Raw genomic sequence first — 17,481 nt, 5'->3', positions numbered from 1 at the left:
ATAAATAGTAAAATATCAATATTTGCAGATGACACAAAGTTATGTAAAACAATTAATACAAAAGAGGACAGTGCAGACCTACAGAGGGATTTGGATAAGCTGGGTAGGTGGAGCATTAAATGGCAAATGAGGTTTAACGAGGAGAAATGTAAGGTCATACATATGGGAAGGAAAAATGGAAGTCACCAGTACTCACTGAATGGGAAATCATTGGGGAATTCAGAGATGGAGAAGGACTTGGGCATCTTGATTGATAGCAAACTAAATTGGAGTGCCCAAAGTCAGGCGGCTGCTGTAAGGGCAAGCAGGGTAATGGGATGTATCAGAAGAGGTATAGCTGCAAAGGATGAGAACATTGTTCTTCCACTGTACAAAGCACTGGTCAGACCACACTTGGAATACTGTGCTCAGTTATGGGCCCCAATATATAGAAAGGATATAAATGAGCTTGAAAAGGTACAAAGGAGGGCAACAAAATTAATAAGGGGAATGGAGGGACTGCAATACCCAGAGAGGTTGGCAAAACTAGGACTATTCAGCCTGGAAAAGAGAAGGTTGAGGGGGGACATAATATATGTGTACAAATATGTTAGGGGACAGTATAGAGATCTTGCCCGGGATTTGTTCAAAAGGAGGGATATTACGGTAACAAGAGGGCACTCACTAAGACTGGAAGAGAAAAGGTTTCAGCACCAGCATAGGAAGGGGTTCTTTACGGTAAGAGCAGTGAGAATATGGAATTCACTGAGTGAGGAGACGGTAATGTCGGATTCACTAAACCAGTTCAAGCGGGGACTGGATGCATTTCTAGATACCAGGCAGATTTCAGCGTATACTTAAAAATAAAATAAAATAGTAGGTTGATACAGGGATTTATTCTGACTGCTGGTTTCAGAGTCGGGAGGGAATTTTTCCTCAGGTGAAGATTGGCTAAATCATTTGGGGTTTTTGCCCTCCTCTGGATCAACTTTAGCAATTACAGAACTAACAGGTCGAACTTGATGGACGCAAGTCTTTATTCGGCTTTACTAACTATGTAACTATCGGCATACTCAGGAGGAATTGCACAAGAAATGGTGCAATTCTTCCTGTTACCCTTGTGAAAGTAAAATTTGGCTGTAAAGTAACAGTTTTGTGAAAAAAAGTTAAATGTTCACCGTTTTCCTCCACATTCCAAAAATTCCTGTACAAATTGTCTCTTAACACAGGAAGAGAACCACAACTCTAGCGCCACCTATAGGAAGTAGCAATCCTAAAAGTCAATAGTGACCCTTAAACGAGCTTGTCACATGACTTAGGATAAAAGTCAAGACCAGAAACTCAATTTGCAGACACTGTGTTTCGGAGTACTGCTCCTCATCAGTGCAAAGTGTGAGTTCTGATTTGGCTGGGTGAGAGGCGTCTGACCGTATCTAAGGGGTAACATTTCTCCTTGTGGGGAGCCACATGCTAAGCAAAAGAGACCATTTGCATATTTCACAGAGGAGCATTGCTGCTTAAAAAGTCTCCTCACCTTGACATGCTTAACATGTCACTCTCTGCAAGGAGAAAAGTTACCGCTGTGAAGCACCTGAAGGGTTAATTACCTTCTTGATGTGGTCTTGAGCACCTTGAGGGGTGCAGTGTTTACAATGGTGTCACTTTGGGGTATTTTCTGTCATACAAGCCCTTCAAAGTCACTTTCTGATTCCAAAATTGTGCTGATGTAATGTAGACATGTGGGAACGTTATTTATTAACTATTTTGTGTGACAGATCTCTCTGATTTAATGACAGGAAAATTTAAAGTTTGAAAATTGCAAAACTTTCAAACTTTTCGCCAAATTTCCGTTTTTTTCAGAAATAAACGCAAGTAATATCGAACAAATTTTACCACAATCATGAAGTACAATATGTCACGACAAAACAATCTCAGAATCAGGGGGATCCGGTAAAGCTCCAGAGTTATTACATCATAAAGTGACAGTGGTCAGAATTGTCAAAATAAGGCCCGGTCATTAACGTGCAAAACAGCCTCGGGATTAAAGGGGTTAAACAATCTGTTCCCCAGAACCTGGAGGAAGCGACAGGCAGCAGCCCAGGAACATCCAGCACTCGGCCGCAGGGCTCACAACTGCCCAGATGACCAGTGCCCGGGTGACCCGCTGCCGGACCCCACGCCTCATCATACCGTGCCCGGGTGACCCGCTGCCGGACCCCACACCATGGGCGTACCCACCGTGGGGCAGGGGGGTGGGCAGCTGCTCCCCCTAGAAGCAGGGCCGCACATCAGGGCCGGTGTGAGCACCCGGCGCGCTATGGGACCTGTGAGCGGAGGAGAGCGGTGTCAGCGCCCACACCCCCCGCTTGCTCAGGGCCCCGGCACCCGGCACAATGCTTACCCCTCCGCAGCAGCTCCTGCATCCTCCGCGGCTGCTGCACTGTGACGTCTCAGGTCAGAGGGCGCGGTGACGTCTTTACACCGCGCTCTCTCCTGAGCACTCTCCTGAGGCCGGCGACGCTGAGGAGTCCGGAGCACCGGCAGCAGGTGAGATGTGAGGGGAGTATTTGATTTTTTTTATTAATATATGGAGGCCTGTGGCATTATAAGGAAGGGGGGTGAGGTGGGGGGTGTGTGACATCCTGCATGGGGCATTATAAGGGGGGGTGACATCCTACATGGGGCATTATATGGAGGGACGACAGCCTGCACGGGGCATTATGGGGGGGGGGGGGGGGACAGCCTGCACGGGGCATTATGTGGGGGGGGGGGGGAAACAGCCTGCGTGGGGAATTATGGGTGGGGGGGGGGGGAAACAGCCTGCGTGGGGAATTATGGGTGGGGAACAGCCTGCATGGAGCGTTATATGGGGGCCAGTATTCTGCATGGAGCATTATATGGGCGCCAGTATCCTGCATGGAGCGTTATATGGGGGCCAGTATCCTGCATGGAGCGTTAAATGGGGGCCAGTATCCTGCATGGAGCGTTAAATGGGGGCCAGTATCCTGCATGGAGCGTTAAATGGGGGCCAGTATCCTGCATGCAGCGTTATATGAGGGCCAGTATCCTGCATGGAGCGTTATGTGGGGGCCAGTATCCTGCATGGAGCGTTATGTGGGGGCCAGTATCCTGCATGGAGCGTTATGTGGGGGCCAGTATCCTGCATGGAGCGTTATGTGGGGGCCAGTATCCTGCATGGAGCGTTATGTGGGGGCCAGTATCCTGCATGGAGCGTTATGTGGGGGCCAGTATCCTGCATGGAGCGTTATGTGGGGGCCAGTATCCTGCATGGAGCGTTATGTGGGGGCCAGTATCCTGCATGGAGCGTTATGTGGGGGCCAGTATCCTGCATGGAGCGTTATGTGGGGGCCAGTATCCTGCATGGAGCGTTATGTGGGGGCCAGTATCCTGCATGGAGCGTTATGTGGGGGCCAGTATCCTGCATGGAGCGTTATGTGGGGGCCAGTATCCTGCATGGAGTGTTATGTGGGGGCCAGTATCCTGCATGGAGCGTTATGTGGGGGCCAGTATCCTGCATGGAGCTATATATGGGGACCAGTATCCTGTATGGAGAGTTATATGGGGACCAGTATTCCGTATGGAGCATTTTATGGGGACCAGTAATCCGTATGGAGCATTTTATGGGGACCAGTATACTGTGTGGATCGATTCTCCGGTTTAGGTCCTGGGTACGCCCATGCCTCACGCCCCATCATACCGTGACCGGGTGACCCGCTACCGGACCCCACGTCCCATCACACTGTGACCGGGTGACCCGCAGCCGGACCCCACGCCCCATCATACCCCTGTGCTGAGGGCTGGCGCGGACCCCGGGGGAATCTGGCGTTTAGGAGCATGGAGACGTGCAGAGATTTACTTTTATGGGGCGAAGTAAAAGCAGCTCTCAGAGTCCGCTACTTACCTGAAGACATGCAGGACACTGTTCAGACTAATCAGTAACGCATCACATCGCGAGCCCACAGCGGGAGCTGCACAGGAGGCAGGAGGCAGGCGGGGAGTAGAGGGAGGACGCAGCCATAGCCATGAGCTGTCCGTCAGCTGTCCGTCCACTGCCCGCGGGGTGGAGAGCGCCCCCTGCACGGAGCACACTGCGCTGCACCGCGGCCGGGCGGATAATACACAGCTTACCTCACTCAGCCGGAGCTGCCGCCACTGCACGTGACCCGCCTGCACCAACCACAGGCCGAGCTCCTGTCAGGCGGCCAGGCCCCGCCCATGCTGACGTCACCTGCAGCCCTCGCTAGAGCGCTCATCGCTTGCCGCATCTCTATCAGCGATGGTCACTTGTCAGAAAGGTTTTGGTCTCCGAAAAAATGGCGTCCGGCTGCTGATAAAGGTGACTCAGTCTCAGGAGGCGTCAGCTGACTGCGCGGCCTCTACAGGAAGCGCTTCCGGCTCTGTGCTGGCGGCGGTGGGAGGAGAAGCCGGGACTTCCCAGAACGGCAGCTCCCCGGGATCACAGGGGTCAGCGGCATGAAGACCCCGACAGGACGGAATGGGGGCGCCTGTGTGTGAGGAGATCGGACCCGAGGGCGCGGCGCAGGTGCACGATCCCTGCAGTGTCTGGCGCTGCTACAGCCTGGGCACCGCACACTGTCACACTGCTGAGGGAGGTGTGGAAATCCCAGACCGGAGCCTTACTGACCGGAAAATGGCTCAGTCCGGAGTGTGAGCGACACAAGCAGCGAGCCGGCACCTCCTGCTCTCACCTGGGTTATTATTGGGCATTTGTGGAAGGGAATCATCAAGATCCACTGCTGGCAGCGCCTCTGTGATCACCGACCAGTGACGTCCCCGATGGAGACCAGTCCGGAGACGCTGCCGGCAGCTCCTGTGTAATCACCGACCAATGACGTCCCCGATGTGCTCGATAGAGACAAGTCCGGAGACGCTGCCGGCAGCTCCTGTGTAATCACCGACCAATGATGTCCCCGATCTGCTCGATGGAGACAAGTCCAGAGACGCTGCCGGCAGCTCCTGTGTAATCACCGACCAATGATGTCCCCGATCTGCTCGATGGAGACAAGTCCAGAGACTCTGCCGGCAGCTCCTGTGTAATCACCGTCCAATGACGACCCCGATGTGCTCGATGGAGACAAGTCTAGAGACGCTGCCGGCAGCTCCTGTGTAATCACCGACCAATGACGACCCCGATGTGCTCGATGGAGACAAGTCCAGAGACGCTGCCGGCAGCTCCTGTGTAATCACTGACCAGTGATGTCTCTGATGGAGACAAGTCCGGAGACGCTGCAGCTCCTATGTAATCACCGATATTTTTTTTATCTCGAACCTATTGACTTGCATTGGTGAGTCTCATCCGATATATGCGGCCACTCGCGGCAAGCTGCTATTTTTTTCTCAGTCCAATCCGAAAAGAGAAAAAAAATCACTGATTAACACAAATTAGTTGTCTAACGTTAGTCAGAGTGCAGGTTGATTTTTTATTTTTTTTTTCTCTAATTCCACTCGTCCGTTTTAAACGCAAGTGAGTATGAGCCCTTATTCTTAGTATTGAGGAGTGTGGCTGTGACTCCAGCCGTAGCCTCACGTTTCCCCTTTGCAGCACCGTTCCTGCAGTAACATCCATTGCATAAGTCGAGCTGCTCCACTTGTACTGTGAATATCCTCAGTAAGTGCAGGAGGTGTCGCCGCTCTGTACCCTTGATGGAGCATTTGCGCCTACCCAGTGTGCACACATCCTAAGCTCTACAGTAGAGCTATTATTGGTTTAACCTCTTTCCGACCTTGTCAGTAATAGTACGTATCTGCGCCCTGGGACTTATGGACCAGCTACATATTATTACGCGCGCTGCGATCGCTCCTGCACACAAGTGGGGCGGTCGCCGCCAGGTGTCAGCTGATTGTCACAGCTGACACCCGGTGCTATGTGCAGGTAGTGGTCCCGCACCGCTCCCAGCACATTAACCCCCGCAATGCTGCAATTGAAGTCAATCACAGCTTTGCGGTGGCTAAGGGGAGGTGATCATTATACTCAGTGATGTCTGCCGCGGCTTCCAGATGTTGTCACGACGACCCGATGTCGTCAGGACAACATCCGGGTTACCAGGAAGCAGGACGTTACCTTGGTCATGCGCAGTGCACAGTGCACGACCAAAGTAATATCTCCCCTGTGTGCAGCGCTGACAGGCTGCATGGCATAGGGAGCTGCTGCATCTCTATGCTATGCAGCCGATAAGGCTGCAAAAAGTGAAAGTCCCATAGTGGGACATAGTGTAAGAGTAAAAAAAAAAGAAAAGTGAAAAAAAAAAAAAAAAAAGATATATATATATATATATATATATATATATATATATATATATATATATATATATATATATATATATATATATATATATATATATTGAACTGTAATATTGTAATATTTATTATGAAAAAAATAAAATAAACCAATAAAAGTACACATATTTGGTGTCACTGCTTCCAGAATGACCTGACCTATAAAACTGTCCCACTAGTTAACCCCTTTAGTGAAGTAAAAAAAAAAACAATGCTTTATCATCATATCGCCAAACAAAAAATGGAATAACACGCGAATGTAAATAAAAATGGTACCACTGAAAACGTCATCTTGTCCCGCAAAAAACATACAGCTCCATCAGCGGAAAAATAAAAAAGTTATAGCTCTCAGAATAAAGCGATGCAAAAAAATAATTTTTTCTAGAAAATCATTTTTATTGTGTAAAAGCGCCAAAACATAAAAAAAACTATACAAATGTGGTACCGATGTAAACGTACTGACCCGAAGAATAAAGCTACCTTATCAATTTTACCACATGCGGAACGGCATAAAAAAAAAACAATTCCTGAATTGTTGTTTTTTGTTTATTCTGCCTCCCAAAAATCAGAATAGAAAGTGATCAAAAAATGTCACATGCCCGAAAATGGTATCAATAAAAACGTCAGCTTGTCCCGCAAAAAACAAGGTGTCACATGACTATCAGCCGAGATATGGGAAAATTATAGCTTTCAAAATCTGCAAAAAAAGCGTCTTTTAATGTGACAGCTGTCAATCATAAAAAGCCGATATGATTCTGGTATCTCTGTAATCGCACCAACCCGAAGAATAAAGTCGTCTAATCACTTATACCGCACGAGGAACGGCGTAAAAAATAAACTCTAGGGTTAGGGTTGTGCTAGGGTTAGGGTTGAAGTTAGGGTAGGGTTGGGGTTGGGCTAGGGTTGGGGTTGTATTAGAGTTGGGGTTGAGGTTGGGATTTTTTCAAAAGTAAAGAAGAAAAAAATGATGACGATATGGCGACTAGTGTTGAGTGCAATTGGTCGCTACTTGAGTTTGCATCGGGTGCTCGGGTATGCATTGAGTATCGCGGGTGCTCGAGTCTCCGCCCCATATGCTTCGCGGCCAAAAAAACCTTGCTGGAATTGCCTGCCATGCAGGAGCGATCCCCGCATGTTTTTTTTTTGGGTGTCTAATAACCGTGAAACATGCGAGGCAGGGACTCGAGCATGTCACTCGAGCACCCGCGATACATGGTGCATACCCGAGTACCTGATGCAAACTCAAGTAGTGAGCACTTGCGCTCAAGACTAATGACAACTTATTCAATATGATGACCTAATGTTATCAAATTCTGTGTCGTACCTCTGGGTTCAAAATGTTCACTATACCCCTTGATAAAATCCTTGAGGGGTCTAGTTTCCAAAGGGGTCACTTGTGGGGGGTTCCCACTATTTAGGCACATCAGGGGCTCCCGAAATGCGACATGGCGTCCGCTCTTGATTGCAGCCAATTTTGCGTTAAAAAGTCACACACTGGTCCTTCCCTTCTGAACCCTGCCGTGCGCCCAAACACTGTATTTTCCCCACATATGGGGTATTGGCGTACTCAGGAAAAATTGCACAACAGTTTTTAGATTCCATTTTCTTCTCTTACAATTGTGAAACTAAAAATTTTGGGGCAAAAAGATCATTTTTGTGGAAAAAGATTTTTTTATTTTCACGGCTTCATGTTCTAAACTTCTGTGAAGGACCTGGGGGTTAAGGGTGCTCACCACACATCTAGATAAGTTCCCTGAGGGGTCTAGTTTCCAAAATGGTGTCACTTGTGGGGGGTTTCCACTGTTTAGGCACATCAGGGGCACATCCGCTAATTATTCAAGGAAATTTTACATTCAAAAGGTCAAATCGCGCTCCTTCTCTTCCGAGCCCTGCCGTGCGCCCAAGCAGTGGTTTTCCCCCACATATGGGGTATCGGCGTGCTCAGGGGAAATTGCACAACAAGTTGCATGGTGCAATTTCTCCTGTTACCCTTATGAAAATGCAAAACTGGGGCTGAAAAACATTTTTGTGGGAAAAAAATGTGAAAATTTTATTTTCATGGCTCCATGTTACAAACTTCTGTGAAGCACTTGAGGGTTCAAGGTGCTCACCACACATCTAGATAAGTTCCCTGAGGGGTCTAGTTTCCAAAATGGTGTCACTTGTGGGGGATTTCCACTGTTTAGGCACACCAGGGGCTCTCCAAACGCAACATGGCGTCCGCTAATTATTCAAGCAAATTTTACATTAAAAAAGTCAAATGGCGCTCCTTCCCTTCTGAGCCCTGCTGTGCGCCCAAACAGTGTTTTTTTCCCCACGTATGGGGTATCTGCGTACTCAGAGGAAATTGCACAACAAATTTTGGGGTCAATTTTTTCCTGTTACCCCTGCAAAAATAAAAAAAATGGGGTCTAAAGTAACATTTTTGTGAAAAAAGTTAAATGTTCATTTTTTTCTTCCCCATTCCAAAAATTCATGTGAAGCACCTGAAGGGTTAATAAACTTCTTGAATGTGATTTTGAGCACCTTGAGGGGTGCAGTTTTTAGAATGTTGTCACTTTTGGGTATTTTCTGTCATATAGACCCCTCAAAGTGACTTCAAATGTGATGTGCTCCCTAAAAAATTGTTTTGTAAATTTTGTTGGAAAAATGAGAAATCGCTGGTCAACTTTTAACCCTTATAGCGCACGAATAAAAAAAAAATTTGGTTCCAAAATTGTGCTGATGTAAAGTAGACATGTGGGAAATGTTATTTATTAACTATTTTGTGTGACATATCTGTCGTATGAACATGAAAAATGGCTATTTTGTATTTCAAATTGATATTGAAATAAAATAGGAACCAGACATGTCAGCCTTTGTAGGTATCCTACCTCAGTAGACTAGGGGTCATTAGTCCAGACATACTAAAACATAGCTTTAGGGTATGTGCACACGATGCAGAAAATTTCTGCATCATTTCTGCATCTCCTTGGCAGAAAAAACGCATGCAGATTGACAAGCGCTTTCCAGGCGATTTTAGCATCACCTGGAAAGTGCTTGACAACTAGGTCACACTGTATAAATCCATGCAAACAGCATATATAGTGTGACCCGAGAGAGTGTATATACTTACCTCCGATGGCCCCCGGTGTCCCGCTCACTCCGTTCTCCCAGCTGCCGGCAACTTTGAATTTAAAGACCTGCCGACGTCAGCGTCACGTGACCCGTCGCATGACTCTGACGTCAGCGCAGGTCCTGCAACTCACTGCAAGTGCCGGGAAGCAAGCACGAGCGCTGCGCTGGCCGACAGATGGTAAGTATATATATATTTTTTATTTTATTCTTGTTTTACATCTTTTTTAATGGTACCTGGGTGTGGAGTAGACTCTCCTCTCCTCCACACCCGGGTACCATCTGCACATTAGAACGCACCAATTACGCAAGTACAGATGCAGTCTTGCGGAATTGGCGCGTTCTAATGCAAGTCAATGGCGGCGAAAACGCCGCGTTTCCGCAAGATTAAATGATGCGGAAACGCTGCGCTCAAAAATCCGCAGCATGGGCACAGCACATGCGGATTTCCATTGGGGAACATTGCTTCCCTTCTACCATGCGTTTTTCATGCATTTCCGCGGCGTTTACGCAACTGCAAAAACGCCGCGGAAACGCATGAAATACGCATCGTGTGAACTCAGCCTTAGTTTAAGTTTGCTAACAGTCTGAGGTTTAATCTTTATTACTGAAGGGAATTAGCCTTTTGTATACACTGTGTTTGCTAGAACCAGAGACAGACAATTGCACAATATTGTAAATAAGACTACAGGCATATGGCTTAAGATGGAGAAGCTTATTGTAGTACCAAACCCATTATGATGTATCGAACCTTTAATCTATATTCTGATTATATATTCTGTGTTAAGGTATAATTTATCTGTGAATGTATCTCACTGATACATAGCTTCTTAACACAATATATTGTCTGGGAAGAAAACCTTGTTCTGATTTATAACCCGGTGTAGGATTTACTCTTATCATATGTAAACATAATGACAGAAGTAGAATGGTCAGTGAACAGGTCTTGTCCGGCATTGCTTATCTGTGGTAGCTGGCCACTGTCACAGGATTGGAATGCTGGACAACAACCTATGAACTTTCATGCATACGTAATATTAGGTTGGGTAAGCATTTTTCTAAAATATAAAAGCTGTTGAAGGATTCGGTTATGGCAGAAGCATTGTGGACCTTTGAAGAGAACGCTCTTCACAGTGTAGGAGCTAGGACGCATTCTCTGCCCATCGCTGAACGCTTCTCCAGCTGATGTTTCCGGACAGATGATGTACAGTACAGACCAAAAGTTTGGACACACCTTCTCATTTAAAGATTTTTCTGTATTTTCATGACTTTGAAAATTGTACATTCACACTGAAGGCATCAAAACTATGAATTAACACATGTGGAATTATATACGTAACAAAAAAGTGTGAAACAACTGAAAATATGTCATATTCTAGGTTCTTCAAAGTAGCCACCTTTTGTTTGATGACTGCTTTGCACACTCTTGGCATTCTCTTGATGAGCTTCAAGAGGTAGTCACCGGAAATGGCTTTCACTTCACAGGTGTGCCCTGTCAGGTTTAATAAGTGGGATTTTTTGCCTTATAAATGGGGTTGGGACCATCAGTTGTGTTGTTCAGAAGTCAGGTGGATACACAGCTGATAGTCCTACTGAATAGACTGTTAGAATTTGTATTATGGCAAGAAAAAAGCAACTAAGTAAAGAAAAACGAGTGGCCATCATTACCTTAAGAAATGAAGGTCAGTCAGTCCGAAAAATTGGGCAAACTTTGAAAGTGTCCCCAAGTGCAGTTGCAAAAACCATCAAGCGCTACAAAGAAACTGGCTCACATGAGGACCGCCCCAGGAAAGGAAGACCAAGAGTCACCTCTGCTTCTGAGGATAAGTTTATCTGAGTCACCAGCCTCAGAAATCGCAGGTTAACAGCAGCTCAGATTAGAGACCAGGTCAATGCCACACAGAGTTCTAGCAGCAGACACATCTCTACAACAACTGTTAAGAGGAGACTTTGTGCAGCAGGCCTTCATGGTAAAATAGCTGCTAGGAAACCACTGCTAAGGACAGGCAACAAGCAGAAGAGACTTGTTTGGGCTAAAGAACACAAGGAATGGACATTAGACCAGTGGAAATCTGTGCTTTGGTCTGATGAGTCCAAATTTGAGATCTTTGGTTTCAACCACCGTGTCTTTGTGCGACGCAGAAAAGGTGAACGGATGGACTCTACATGCCTGGTTCCCACCTTGAAGCATGGAGGAGGAGATGTGATGGTGTGGGGGTGCTTTTCTGGTGACAGTGTTGGGGATTTATTCAAAATTGAAGGCATACTGAACCAGCATGGCTACCACAGCATCTTGCAGCGGCATGCTATTCCATCCGGTTTGCGTTTAGTTGGACCATGATTTATTTTTCAACAGGACAATGACCGCAAACACATCTCCAGGCTGTGTAAGGGCTATTTGACCAAGAAGGAGAGTGATGGGGTGCTACGCCAGATGACCTGGCCTCCACAGTCACCAGACCTGAACCCAATCGAGATGGTTTGGGGTGAGCTGGACCGCAGAGTGAAGGCGAAAGGGCCAACAAGTGCTAAGCATCTCTGGGAACTCCTTCAAGATTGTTGGAAGACCATTTCCGGTGACTACCTCTTGAAGCTCATCAAGAGAATGCCAAGAGTGTGCAAAGCAGTCATCAAAGAAAAAGGTGGCTACTTTGAAGAACCTAGAATATAAGACATATTTTCAGTTGTTTCACACTTTTTTGTTAAGTATATAATTCCACATGTGGTAATTCATAGTTTTGATGCCTTCAGTGTGAATGTACAATGAAAATACAGAAAAATCTTTAAATGAGAAGGTGTGTCCAAACTTTTGATCTGTACTGTATATGCTACTAGGGAAATCTTTTTCTTCTAATAGTAAGTATGTAACCTTTATAAGTATTGAACCTTAGTAACCTTTAATCTACAAAAGTGTACGCAATATCATACTATTCCTTTGATTCCTTTGATAGTTTATCTTTCAAATTAACTATTATAAATAAAATTGCATTATAACACAATTGGTTGCCTTCTTTAAAGCCGTATCCGAACCTTATTGCTAAAAACTTGGCAATACACATATCTCTCTGATTTAACAGAATAAAAATTCAAATTTTGAAAATTTTCTACATTTTTGCCAAATTTCCAATTTTTTCACAAATAAACGCAAGTGATATCGAAGAAATTTTACCAGAATCCTGAAGTACAATATGTCTTGAAAAAAACAGTCTCAGAATCAGGGGGATCCGGTGAAGCTCCAGAGTTATTACCTCATAAAGTGACAGTGGTCAGAATTGTAAAAATTGGCCCGGTCATTAACGTGCAAACCACCCTCAGGGGTAAAGGGGTTAATTGTAGGTAAAGCTTTAGGGCAAGTGTACATGCGGCTGATCAGTTACAGGAATGTCTGCAATTTTTACCACTTGTATGAATAGGTGTAACATACCTGGCGGCGTCCTTGCATAGTGGTCCATCTCCCACTGTGCAAGAGCGCGCACTTGATCTCCAGTCCAGAATGTCTCTCTGGCTTCCCTCCATGCTGTCTGTTTGCTTCTGTGTGCTGCTGCTTAAGGGCGGCGCCCGATCACTTCCTGCTTTTTGTACCTGCTGTGGGTCATACCCCTTGTGCTTCCTCAGCCTATTGCTGTCTGTCACCTGGTATTTAACCCAGCTGCTCCAATCAATCCCTGCCTGAGCATCTTGCCCTGTCAGTTGGCTTTTGTCTCTGACATGCCAGGTCCTGTCTATGTTACCTGTCTTGCAGTATCTGTTCCCATGTCTGTACTGTGTCCTATCTGTGTACCCTAACCTGCAGTCTGTACACGTTCCTTGCCTGTTCGTTCCGCCTTCCTGGAGGCTGTATTTCCAGGCCAGTCTGAACACGCTCCTTGCCTGTTCGTCCAGCCTCTCTGGGGGCCGTATTCCCAGACCCGCTCCTGTATCCCGCTGCAGTGTCGGTCTCCTCCGTACACTCAGTTCCAGTCTGAACTCTCTCCTATCTTTTACCTGTTTTGCCTCTATGTCCGTTCCTTTCCTTTTTCTGCAGAGTCTGAACTCGTACCTAACTCCCGCTTGTTGTCTCTGTACTCCCGTTTGTGAGTTTGTGGTCCACTCGCTACTTCACTGCAAGTACCCTGTGGGTATCTGGCTCTGCCTTTCCCTTCCTGTCTGTTCTGTGTGAACAGAGCCTTGTCCCCCCTGCTCTGCCTTGCTCACCGCTCCGGCAGCCTTGCTCCGCTCTGACTCCTTTGCTCACTGCTCCGGCAGTCTCGCTCCGCTCTGACTCCTTTGCTCACTGCTCCGGCAGTCTCGCTCCGCTCTGACTCCTTTGCTCACTGCTCCGGCAGTCTCGCTCCGCTCTGACTCCTTTGCTCACTGCTCCGGCAGTCTCGCTCCGCTCTGACTCCTTTGCTCACTGCTCCGGCAGTCTCGCTCCGCTCTGACTCCTTTGCTCACTGCTCCGGCAGTCTCGCTCCGCTCTGACTCCTTTGCTCACTGCTCCGGCAGTCTCGCTCCGCTCTGACTCCTTTGCTCACTGCTCCGGCAGTCTCGCTCCGCTCTGACTCCTTTGCTCACTGCCCCGGCAGTCTCGCTCTGCTCTGACCTCTTGCTCGCTGCTCCAGGCAGCCTTGTCCTGCTCTACTCTTGCTCACCGCCCCAGGTGGCCTCGTCCTGCTCTACTCTTGCTCACTGCTCCAGGCGGTCTCGTCCTGCCCTGCTCTCGCTCACCTCTCTGGGCGGCCTCACTCTGCTGTGTTTGTCCGCCACATCTGTGGTTCTGTTCCTGAGTCCCAGTGTGCACTGGGTCCTATCCCGCCTGTGTTCCTACCTGCTAGTGCCTCCCTGTCTGCACTCTAGCTGTGCTTGCCTGTACCCCCCTGCCTGCATACCCGCCTGCCTGCATACCAGTCGTGCCTGCCTATACCCACCAGTCTGTGCGCCAGCCTAAGCAGTCTGTTCCTGTATTCCCCTGTGTGGGTCAACAGCCGTGTCCGGGGTCTGTCCTGGAGTAGCACCTGGTCCCTCTGCTCGGTTCCTCCTTGGTGCACTGGCGTCGTATGCCGTCGTGCGACCCTGGTCGGATTGGGTGAATACCTAGTTACGCCCCTCCAGGCATTCACTCTCCGGCACGGTCCAGTGGAATCACACGCACACGCCGCTCAGCCCGGGCGTGTGCATTACAATAGGGTTTGCAGAAACCCTGTCTCATTGTTTGTGGGGGGGGGGGTTAATTCCATGTTTTCATCTTTTCTTCCCTTTCCTCCAAGAGCCGTAACTGTCAGGCAAAATGTATTTTTGTCCGAGTGTTAAAAGTGAGAGATGTCCTAAATTTCCACCCCCCCTGTCCATTTGTAAGACATAAGACTCACTGTCGCTTCCCCCAACCCTCAGGAATTTTTATGACGCCATAAAACCTCAGCCCAGAGCAAGTATACTGGTATACCCTGGATCTTTCCCTCCAAAAATCCTATTGTTTAAAAGTTCGTACAGTTAATGTAGAATTTAATAAGGCACATGACTGTCACAAACCCAGGGACCACATTTTTGGAATGCTCACCTTTTTCCGGTTACAATGGTATATCTTGCATGGCTGGGAAACCGCCGGAAACGCGGAAAATGGTTTCTTAGCTTCTGAGCGTCATAAAGATATCATATTTGATAGCCATCCGCATGAATATTAGTGACGGCTAACATGATGTCTCCATCTTGGATGTGGGACCCCCCCCACACCAAGATATGAAAGATGGAGGATTTTTATGTCTTATGCAGCTGGGTGGGTTCACAAAACCAAGCCCCCGTGTGAGGTAAGTGATATGGGTGTCTCCTGGTGTTTTGGCCCGTACTAAAAACCAGAACGACCATAAACCAGCAGATTCTTGCCAGGGACGTCAGATGCATGCCCTACACACTGTGTAGAAGAATCACATCTAATTTCCGGGGAGCCGCCCCCCCCACAGAATCTGAGACCATCACCATGTGGCGCAGGATTTGCTATTACTTATCCCTTTTATTTTAATAACTGTTTTATGCATACATGTAAATGCTCTCCTTTATAAAATCTTGTATATCTTTTGTAAACACTGCCCCCCTTTCGGGAGTAAATCATTATTATTTACCAGCTTCGTTCTTCTTGTCCTATGTCGAGCAAACACGTTCCTCACCCGCTAATTCACGTTACCTAACGGATACCCGATCCCCCTGTTAAGCGATCGGTGGTGGCAGTATACCAGTATTTATGTGATATTGTGGTTTGAGGGTGGCTGGTCGGAGGTATATATACGTTCTTGGAAGGAACTGGTGGTATATATACGTCCTGTCACATCACGTGCCGCAATAGTCGACATAAATTAGAGCAGTTGCACCCGTGCTTATCCTCGGTCAATACCGTGTGTGACCAGCAGGATAAGGGGGCGCCAGAGAGCTGCAAGGTCTAACCCAAAAGTGGGTGTTTCGTGACAGTAACTTTTTCTGTCAATATAGCCATATGAGGATTTGTTTTTTTGGGGGACGAGTTGTACTTTTGACTTGCAACATTAACCATATAATGTACTGGAAAACGGTAAAAATATTTCAAGTGCGGTAAAACTGCAAAAAAAAGTGCAATTCCACTGTTGTTTTTTGGGTTGTTTTATTTACCATGTTCACTATACAGTAAATCTGACTTGGTAATACGGTTCCCCAGGTCAGTACGAGTACACCGATACTAAACATGTATTGTTTTTTTTTAAGTGGTAAAAAAAAAAAAATCAGAAATTTGTAAAAAAAAAAAATTTTTGCTTTAGTCGCCATTTTCCAAGATGCAAATGTTTCCATTTTTCGAGGTCTGGGGCCGGGCGAGGGCTTATTTTTTGTGCCCTGAGCTGACATTTTTACTATTTTGGGTAGATGTGATGTTTTGATCGTCTCCAGTCCCTGCTGGAGTAAGATTTGTGGTGCAGCGAACGCTGCTGCTCGTCATGAATTTGTTGAGCAGCAGTCACCACGCCCCGTCTCAACTCCACTTTATTAGAGCAAAAATGTTGTAAGAATGCCAAAAGTCACCTAATTTTATCTCCGCCACCAGTTGTGGAAAAGTGGAGTGACTTTTCACAGCAGAATACTGGTGGAAAATCTTTGATGAACCGGGGCCATAGGTTCAGATTTATCACATTTTTTACATTCTGGCGCAAAAAGATTTGGAAAATTGCAGCATTTTTGTGTAACTTGGATTTATGCAAAAATGTTGCGACTTTTGGTGACCTTTTCTATGGGCTCTGACAATTTGCTGGAGCTGGGACAGGATGGGGGCATGACGTGACAGCTTGTGAAATTCAGGAATGCCATGGTTTACTCTTATGCCAGATATCTTACTCCAGTCTTGCACTGGAGTATGATTTTCGGCGAGGTGCACACAATTTGTCAGACGCTTTTTTTGTAAAAAGGCGCACCAATTAATGAATCAACAGCGTCTGACTCCACCACGCCTCCTCTTCAAGACCAGCGTGAATCATCAGTCATGATGAATTGGGGCCAGCGGTTCGGATTCATTATGTGCATTTTTAAAAGTTACTTTTTTGTGTTGCATTCGTTGCAGTTTTTTTAAACCAAATCATTCAAAATAGCGCAAGTGCTTCATGAACTCTGCACAAAAAGAAAAAAACTTTTTATTTTGTCTCTGACACTTTTCTCAAAACGGCGCAAAAATTCCCCCAAAATAACTGAGATCCATGAAATCACTGCAGAGAGGACTGTGAGGACATTATTTACATACGGCTCTGTGAACGCAACACCTAAAATTTACTCAAAATTGTCACTAATTCAGACGCCTCTCACCCAACCAAACCGCATCTCACACTTTGCACTGATGAGGGGCAGTATCCCGAAACATGTGTCTGCAAATTGAGCTTCTGGTTTTGGCTTTAATCCTAAGTCATGTGACAAGACTCGTTAGAGAGTCGATATTGACTTTTAGGATTGCGGTTTCCTGTAGGTGGCGCTAGAGTTCTGGTCCTCTTCCTCTCTGAAGGGACAATTTGAATAAAGTTCTCGAAAATGTAAGGTATTGACACACATTACAGAGAATAAAACAGTATTCAGTGGTTTTATGTAGAA

At 46.7% G+C, this 17,481-nt stretch overlaps 1 protein-coding gene across 2 annotated transcripts in view; it reads right to left on the bottom strand.

Annotated features, from left to right (window-relative positions):
* Window positions 1–4,281, bottom strand: part of LOC141154142 (H(+)/Cl(-) exchange transporter 5) — a 141,463-nt gene extending 137,182 nt beyond the window's left edge. The window contains exon 1 of one of the 2 annotated variants that reach the window (XM_073639637.1): window positions 4,129–4,281. The gene's annotated coding sequence lies outside the window, so the exon portion shown is untranslated. Of the gene's footprint in view, window positions 1–3,901 lie in introns of both variants that reach the window. The other variant, XM_073639636.1, reaches the window with a different exon arrangement.
* Window positions 4,282–17,481: the final 13,200 nt, after the last annotated feature.

Source organism: Phyllobates terribilis, unplaced genomic scaffold (genome assembly GCF_046119375.1).
Source record: "Phyllobates terribilis strain yellow unplaced genomic scaffold, ASM4611937v1 Scaffold_7__3_contigs__length_470593459, whole genome shotgun sequence".
Taxonomy (NCBI): Eukaryota; Metazoa; Chordata; class Amphibia; order Anura; family Dendrobatidae; genus Phyllobates; species Phyllobates terribilis.
Note: the sequence above shows the minus strand (reverse complement) of the source record. Positions and strands in the feature narration are given on the sequence as shown.